The 9,387-nt window shown below is 52.5% G+C and overlaps 1 pseudogene; it reads right to left on the reverse strand.

Moving 5' to 3' along the window:
• Positions 1 to 2,283: 2,283 nt before the first annotated feature.
• LOC147987022 (uncharacterized) lies at positions 2,284 to 3,468 on the reverse strand (annotated as a pseudogene).
• Between the last annotated feature and the right edge of the window lie 5,919 nt (positions 3,469 to 9,387).

Genomic DNA, 9,387 nt, shown 5'->3' on the forward strand with positions numbered 1-9,387 from the left:
TTTACCTCCATCAAGAGGGCCCGAACCTGGGCAAAACATCGTGTTCCCTGCCTCCTGTTACCATCCGGCCTAGACGCACAGTTCGGGACCCCCTACCCGAGATCCGCCGGTCTTGACACTGACAACGGCCGTCGCCCACGAAGGACTTGCCTCACTAGCGGTAGATCTTCACAAAGTAGGCGATCTCCTTGCCCTTAAAAACTCCTTGGTTGAACTCCACAGTCTTATCGGAGGCTCCCAAGTGACACCTAGCCAATCTAGGAGACACCACTCTCCAAGAAGTAACAAATGGTGTGTTGATGATGAACTCCTTGCTCTTGTGCTTCAAATGATAGTCTCCCCAACACTCAACTCTCTCACAGGATTTGGATTTGGTGGAAAGAAGATTTGAGTGGAAAGCAACTTGGGAAGGCTAGAGATCAAGATTCATATGGTTGGAATGGAATATCTTGACCTCAACACAAGTGTAGGTGGTTCTCTCTCAAAAAATGTGTATTGGAAGTGTAGGTATGTTCTGATGGCTCTCTCCACGAATGAAGAGTGGGTGGAGGGGTATATATAGCCTCCACACAAAATCTAACCGTTACACACAATTTGCCAAACTCAGTGGGACCGAATGGTTAAACTCGGTCGGACCGATTCAGCAAACCTAGTGACCGTTAGGATTTTCGGTGGGACTGAGATGTAACTCGGTAGGACCGATATGGTTAGGGTTAGGGCATAACGTAATCTCGGTGTGACCGATTACACAAACTCGGTAGGACCGATTTTGGTAATAAGCTAACCAGAGAGTTGGTCAGGTAAACTCGGTGGGACCGATTCGCTCATCTCGGTGAGACCGAAGTGTTACAAAAGGGAAACAGAGAGTTTACATTGCAATCTCGGTGGGACCGATCGCTCATCTCGATAAGACCGAAAAGTTACGAAGGGAAACAGAGAGATTACAATCCCATCTCGGTGAGACCGAGATCCCTATCGGTGAGACCGATTTTCCAAGGGTTTGTGGCAGTGGCTATGACATTTGAAACTTGGTGGCGCCGGATAAAAAGAATCGGTGGGGCCGAGTTTGACTTTTGGTTTAGGTCATATGTGGATGTGGGAAGGTAGTTGAGGGTTTTGGAGCATATCACTAAGCTTTTTGAGCAAGCAAGACATTAAGCAACACCTCATCCCTCCTTGATAGTATTGGCTTTTCCTATAGACTCAATGTGATCTTGGATCACTAAAATATAAAATGTAGAGTCTTGAGCTTCAAGCTTGAGCCAAACTTTTTGTCCTTAGAATTTTGAGGGATCCACTTTCCTCATCCATGCCATGCCATTCATTGAGCTTTTCCTGAAATATTAATCTTGGAATAATGTTAGCTCAATGGGCTATATGTTGTTAGGAATTACCAAAACCACCCAGGGATAGTTGCACTTTCAGCGGGTCTTGATATTGATCGGGAACACGGTGAGGAACTGGGCAATTCTCTCCTCTGGACTAGACAAGGACAAGCTGATGTCCTACGTGGAAACCATCTTAAAATCCCTCCAGGAACCGTTGGCGATCACAAGTGGCTAAACAGACCTCACCCTGCACTGGGGCTGGAACCATGAACTCAGCTCAAGATCTCTGAAGATGATGATGGGCTCCTGTCGCCAAAGAAAAGAGACATTCACTACGCTGCTCCTTCCAGCCCGGTATCTCCGCTTCTTGCCTGTTGGTCACTACAGTCGGACGCTGCCCCTCGTCTGAAGGCCATGAAGACAACACTGGCTCCCCCCTGTGCCCTTTGAGCGCTTTCAGCTTAGCTGCTTTTACCGTTCCTGGCACCTTTAGGTTGCCTTGTAATAAAAAAAGCCACTCCTGGATGTTAGTCTATTTCTTTCTTTCCGTTTTTTAGAACTGCTGTATCAGACTGGTGTGCTTGGTTTCGTTCTCAGCAATGGAACCGGGGAGGTGCTCCCTGTTTTTCTAAAAAAACAGGTGCTAATAGTCTGCATTTTCACACAACCAAGACTGTATTGCAAACTTCAAAGAAATTACCTAGCAACAAGTAAGCAAAAATGATGACATAGGGTAGTAAAAATAGCGCACTTACGCCTGTACTATAAGCTTCATAGCCTCCTCTGGGGATTCCTTGCACATCTCCTCACTTTGGCATAGCTCCTCTTCCCATGGTTTCGCCGAATCAGGTTCAGGTTCTTGGAAAAACGAAGGCATTGGGGTGGAAAAGCAAATGTCTTCAAATTCTTCAAGTTGCCCCTGTATTCCTTCAGCGCTTGCTCCTTGCTTCATCTGTCAAACCATACTCTTCATCTCCTTACGCAGGCTATCATATTTCTTCCTCTCAGCCCTTCTCCTCTGTCGGACTTCCAGTTTCTTCCTTTTCTGAACCTCCTGGCACCTCAGCTCTTCTGCCTCCTGATCACCTTGATTGTTCTGCATTTTCTGTTTATCTCGCTCCTCCAGCTCATACATCTGGTAAAGCTTCTTGATCAGATTCTCAACAGGGACCGTAATGTCTATGAAATCATGATCGGCGCTGGCGTACAATGATTCCTCCTTCAACTTGGAAGTGACATAGAAGTCCCGCTCGGTGAAGCTCAGGGCGACTGTCACGGACCAGCAGTGCAGCACAAAGAGAATGTCACAAAGCTTGACACCGAGCCCCACCACGTGAGACATGATGGAAATCCCCTCGCCGCCGGGCAGCCTCTGGATCACGGCGACCTCCCTGGGGCCCTCTTTGAAGACGCCTTCTTTGGGACGTGAAAACTCCCTGTAACTCGTGTCGGTGTGGTAGGACAGAGCACCGGGCTACCGGCCCTCCCCCGCCTGCTCCAGCCAGAACCCGCCGTCCAGTGCGATCACCAGGCGCGTGACCCGCAAGGCGCAGGTGTACCCCGGCCGCTCCGGAGGGAACATGTCGTACTTCTTCATCCACCATGATACGCGCGCTTTCTTGGCGGACACCTTCATCTTGAAGAGGAAGAAGGGTTGCTTGAGCTTGAGGGCCTTCCTGCTCTAGTCGCGGGGGCGTATCCACTGGCCCAGTTCTTGGTCGTTCCGGTTTCTCTTGTCGAAGGACGCGAGCAGCTGCTGGAGCAGGCAGGCGTGTATCGCCTCCTCGGTCTTCAGTCCCGTGCGGATCACGGCGGAGAGGGTCTCCTCGGCGTCGAGGCCGCTCCGGACGGCGAGGTGAAGGATCTTCTCCGCCTCATCGGCCTCCAGTCCGCCGCGCTGTACGGCGTTGTCAACTAGCTTCCTCACTTGATCGGCGTCGAGCCCGCCCCTGGCGTCGATGTAGACGGCTAACTCGGCTTTGAGCCCGCCCCGGAAGGCGAGGGATACGGCCTTCTCCGTTTCCACGGCGTTTAGCCCGCTCTGACAGGCAAGGGAGAGGGCCTTCCTCCCCTCCTCGGTCTTGACATCTGATCCCTCTCCCTCGGCCGGTACCCTGCCACCAATAGTGTATGCACTCATGTCTAGGGAATCCCCCCCCCTTCTCCGGCTCTAGTCGCGCCGGAGTTTCGCCGCCGCCGTCGCCAAGTTGAGATCGAGATCGAGATTAGGTGAGCTGTATGTCGCACAGAGCGAAGACCAACTGGGCCGGCCCATGTAGCTAACCCTACTTTAGCGAGCGTTCCTCATGATTTTTTTATTTTTATTCTTCTTTCTGTGTTTTTACTTTTAATTTTGCTTTTCTAGAAGAAGAAAAAAATAATTTAGTTGTTTTAAACAGATATTTTTAGAAATTCCTGAATATTTTTTAAACAATGAACAATATTTAAACATGAATATTTTTAGGCACAATTTTTTTAACCTTTTTAGAAATCCCAAAAAAATCCCTATTTTTAAAAATAACATTTTAAAAATCAAATATTTTAAAGAAATTGAAATACAAAAAATAAGAAAAAAAATCAAACCAAAACCTTTTAGAGATCCCAAAACTGGGATGCAATAGTACATATCCCAACTAAATGGGTCGGCCAAGTTCAGTCACTAGCTTCCTCCTGATGTGATTTGGGCAAAATTTGGTTAGAGTGGGCAACAAATAGGATTCACCCATGATTACCCAGGGGCGGGCCCAGAGATAGGCTTAAGCCCCATGTTATGCCTTATGTGTGGCCTTTGGGTTCTTACTTTCTATAGTTTTTTCTACATTTTAAAGAAGCATTTAGGGAAGTTTTTGGGGCTAAGAACCAGGCTAAAGCCCGGGTTGCCTTGGGTGTAGCCCCCCCCCCTAATATTATGGTTCATTTGCGGATGGACCCTCCTACCCCTCTCTCTCTCTCTCTCTCTCTCTCTAAGGCTTCCCTTATATTATTTTGAAGTAAACAATTTGAGTTTACTGATTAACTAGGCAAAATACCTCGGATCGAGAAAACTTAGACACACGTGAACATCAAAGTTTCCAGATAAACTTACATCGAAGATATTCAAAGTCTATCGCCCTTTCTAATTGCACCTTTTGCATCTTGACGCTCGTTGGAAACTCTATCTTCCTTTCTAACCTCAAAGGTTTGAAGAGGCGCTTGAGGCGGTCACCCCAACAGGTGAGAACTTATGATCATTGACTGGGTTGCAGATGCGGACATGCACTTTGCAAGACATGTTGCAAAAAGGCTCATTCATCGTCATTTTGTTGAGGAAGAACTCATGAGCACAAAAGAACGAAGCACAAGGATTACTCAGAATACCAACTAGACACCACAAGATCGAATGTTGGCATTCTGTTGAGGAAAAACACTATGGGCACTAGTGTCAACAGCGTCGTCCAAGGAAGCCACACCAGGATGGGGATAGAGTTGTGGGACTTTTATATGTGTGAGCGACATCATCTCCACCGTGAAACATGTGGTGACCATTGACACAAAAGGATAGCATCAAAGAAAAAAAAATTGCACCGTGGAAAAGTGTTCAACATAAGGATTGTTCGTCTCGTCAAGGCGCACAAGTTTCATATTTGGGCCATCTTGATCGGAGGTCATATGCAAGCTCAGCGGCCCGCACAAGGAGGAAGACAGAAGTTGGGCCAGATTCAGACTGAATCCGAGTTGGAATAGAACTAGGACTCTAGGACGTGAATTGATGTAATTTTTTGTAAGGAAAGCCTAGATGAATCGTTTGCTTGTACGGGAAGTCCAGCCGCCTCTTATATATGTTGGGGGTGATGGCCGATTGAAGATGGTCTTATTTGGAAAAGTGTTCAACATAAGGATATTCAAGATGGTCTTATTTAGAATATTCAAGATGGTCTTATTTGGAAAAGTGTTCAACATAAGGATTGTTCGTCTCGTCGAGGCGCACAAGTTTCATATTTGGGCCGTCTTGATCGGAGGTCATATGCAAGCTCAGCGGCCTGCGCAAGGAGGAAGACAGAAGTTGGGCCAGATTCAGACTGAATCCGAGTTGGAATAGAACTAGGACTCTAGGACGTGTTGAACAACACACAATCGAACAAATCAATATACTACTTTTTCATCTACATTTTATCTCTCCACCGTTTTTCTCTCTCGTTCTTCGCTGTTCTTCGTGTTTGAGAGCTGCGAATCCCGAGGCTCTAGGGGCGAGCGAATCGACCTAGGGTAGCCCATAGCCGCCACACTCCCTGACGGGGTCCCTCCCGGGGGTGTGGGGTTTTCGGGTCTGCAAAAGCGCCCGTCGACTATCTTGCGTATGGCGCTGTCGGTCGGGTCTCCTTCGACGTGAGCTGCGGTGCATCACCCCCAACGTCGAGGGTACACATGACGTGTTCGTGTGTCAACAGGTTACACAGATCTATGCCGACGGTCGCCGTCGGCACAGAACGGCCGTCGACCTAGATGCAGACATGCCGACAGCCGCCGTCGGCATACTTGTGGGCCCGGCGACCCCGCCCGTGACTAGCGGCTAACGCCGTCAAACCTATGCCGACGGTCGGGACGGGCGACCGTCGGCATATCTCCGCATGCCACATCACCGATCCGCGGTGTAGGTATGCCGACGGCAGCCATCGGCATAGGTGACACGTCACTAATCCGCGGCACGGCGCCCACCAAAACCCTGCGGTCTCTATGCCGACGGCATAGCTATTTTTTTTACATGCGTATTTTTGCATACGTTTTTATGCTTTTTTACATATGTTTTTATGTTTTTTAAATATGTTTTCATGCTTTTTTACGTATTATATGAATATATATGTAGTTTGTAATTTTTTCCATAGATTATGAATATATATATATATATATAGTTTTTATTTTTTTCAAGAACATTAATAATGTGCCGTCATGTTCTTTTGAAAACAGGTCCTTATATTTTATTAAAATAAAAAACAGTTATGTGACAAAAGTTGAGTGGCGGTTGCAAACGCCCGGCACCCGTCTCCGGAGTGTGACCCCCTCACGTCCGCGGTGTGCCCCCCTCACGGACGGCGCCGTCGCCAGCATCTGGAGGGCGGAAATAGCCGCATCGGGTCTATACGGAGGGGGCGTTGCTCCCAAGTGTTTCTATGGGATGACCTACCACAACCGAGTGGTGTTGTGGCATGTTCGAAGAGGCGGCACGCATCACCAGGGCGTGGCCCCCCTAACGGACGGCGCCGCCGCCCACACCTGGAGGGGGAAAACGGACGCATCGGGTCTACATGGAGGGGATGTAGCTGTCGGTTTGGCCCGGATGTTGCTCCCAGGTGTCCCTTTGAGCTGACCTGACACAACCGGGTGGAGAGGTCCACTATTCAAAGCCCGTCCGTGGAAAGTCAAAGGGCTAGATCTCTTGGTCAACTGCTCCAGGGTTAGGCGTGACGGGGGCCCTGGGGGGTAGCAATGCCACCGGAGCGTCGCACCGGCCCCTCATACATGCGGGGTGGTGTGGTGGCATGTCCGAAGAGGCGGCACGCGTCTCCGGGGTTTGTCCCCCCTCACGGACGGCGCCACCACCGGCACCTGGAGGGGGGAAACGGATGCGTCGGGTCTACACGGGGGGGGGGGGTCTTGCTGTGGGTCTGGCCCGGATGTTGCTCCAAAGTGTTCCTACGGGCTGACCTAACACAACCAGGTGGAGAGGTCCACTGGTCAAAGCCCGTCCGTGCAAAGTCAAAGGGCTAGATCCCGTGGTCAAACGGTACAGAGGTTAGGAGGGACGGGGGCCCTGGGGGGTAGCAATGCCACCGGAGCGTCGCACCGGGCCCTCATACATGCGGGGTGGTGTGGTGGCATGTCTGAAGAGGCGGCACGCGTCTCCGGGGTGTGGCCCCCCTCACGGACGGCGATGACACGGTAGTAGACGTTCTGCGGTAACGATGCGGCGTGAATATTATTAACGGAGCGCGATAAAATCATGAGTTTTTTACACGATGTGGGCACATGTGCTATAGGACTGATGGTCATTTTTTCATAATTTTTCGTGATGGAGAAGTATCTGAAACTTCCTTCTACGTGGATTGCTCTTCGCGCGTCTACGATTGAGGCCGGCGGCCTCCGGGGGCTAGCATGCCGCCAAATCTTGCATAGGCGGCCTCTCGCAAGTCTGGAAGTGTTGTGGCGATTGCAAACGCCCGGCACGCGTCTCCGGGGTGTGCCCCCCTCACGGACGGCGCCGCCGCCGGCACCTGGAGGGGGGAAACGGACGCGTCGGGTCTACACGGAGGGGATCTTGATGTGGGTCTGGCCTGGATGTTGCTCCAAAGTGTTCCTATGAGCTGACCTAACACAACTGGGTGGGGATGTCCACTGGCCAAAGCCCGTCCGTGCAAAGTCAAAGGGCTAGATCCCGTGGTCAACCGCTACAGGGTTAGGCGGGACGGGGGCCCTGGGGGGGGGTAGCAATGCCACCGGAGCATCGCACCAGGCCCTCATACATGCGGGATGGTGTGGTGGCATGTCTGAAGAGGCGGCACACGTCTCCGGGGTGTGCCCCCCCTCACGGACGGCGCCGCCGCCAGCACTTGGAGTGGGAAACGGACGCGTCCGGTCTACACGGAGGGGATCTTGTTGTGGGTCTGGCCCGGATGTTGTTCCAAAGTGCTCCTATGGGCTGACCTAACACAACTGGGTGGGGAGGTCCACTGGTCAAAGCCTGTCCGTGCAAAGTCAAAGGGCTAGATCCAGTGGTCAAACGCTACAAGGTTAGGCGGGACGGGGGCCCTGGGGGTAGCAATGCCACCGGAGCGTCGCACCGGGCCCTCATACATGCGGGGTGGTGTGGTGGCATCTCCAAAGAGGCGGCATGCGTCTCCGGGGTGTGCCCCTCCCTCACGGACGGCGCCGCCGTCGGCACCTGGAGGGGGAAACGGACGCGCCGGGTCTACACGGAGGGGATCTTGCTGTGGGTCTGGCCCGAATATTGATCCAAAGTGTTCCTATGGTCTGACCTAACACAACCGTATGGGGAGGTCCACTGGTCAAAGCCCGTCCGTGCAAAGTCAAAGGGCTAGATTTTGTGGTCAAACGCTACACGGTTAGGCGGGACGGGTGCCCTGGGGGGTAGCAATGCCACCGGAGCATCGCACCGGGCCCTCATACATGCGGGGTGGTGTGGTGGCATGTCCGAAGAGGCGGCACGCGTCTCCGGGGTGTGGCCCCCCTCACGGACGGCGCCGCCGCCGGCACCTGGAGGGGGGAACGGACGCGTCGGATCTACACGGAGGGGATCTTGCTGCGGGTCTGGCCCGGATGTTGCTCCAAAGTGTTCCTATGGGCTGACCTAACACAACTGGATGGGGAGGTCCACTGGTCAAAGCCCATCAGTGCAAAGTCAGAGGGCTAGATCTCGTGGTCAAACGCTACAGGGTTAGGCGGGACGGGGCCCTGGGGGCTAGCAACGCCACCGGAGCGTAGCACCGGGCCCTCAAACTTGCAGGGTGGTGTGGTGGCATGTCCGAAGAGGCGGCACGTGTCTCCAGGGTGTGGCCCCCCCACACGGACGGCGCCGCCGCCGGCACCTGCAGGGGGAAAACGGGCGCGTCGGGTCTACACGGAGGGGATCTTGCTGTGGGTATGGCCCGAATGTTGCTCCAAAGTGTTCCTATGGGCTGACCTAACACAACCGGATGCGGAGGTCCACTGGTCAAAGCCCGTCCGTGCAAAATCAAAGGGCTAGATCCCGTGGTCAAACGCTACAGGGTTAGGCAGGACGGGGGCCCTGGGGGTAGCAACGCCACCGAAGCATCGCACCGGACCCTCATACATGCGGGATGGTGTGGTGGAATGTCCGAAGAGGCGGCACGCGTCTACGGGGTGTGGCCCCCCTCACGGACGGCGCCGCCGCCGACACCTGGAGGGGGGAAACGGACGCGTCGGGTCTACACGGAGGGGATCTTGCTGTGCGTCTGGCTGGTATGTTGCTCCAAAGTGTTCCTATGGGCTGACCTAACACAACTGAGTGGGGAGGTCCACTGGTCAAAGCCTGTTCGTGCAAAGT

Source organism: Triticum urartu, chromosome 2A, assembly GCF_056163025.1.
Source record: "Triticum urartu cultivar PI428250 chromosome 2A, HENAU_Tu73, whole genome shotgun sequence".
In the NCBI taxonomy this organism is placed as follows: Eukaryota; Viridiplantae; Streptophyta; class Magnoliopsida; order Poales; family Poaceae; genus Triticum; species Triticum urartu.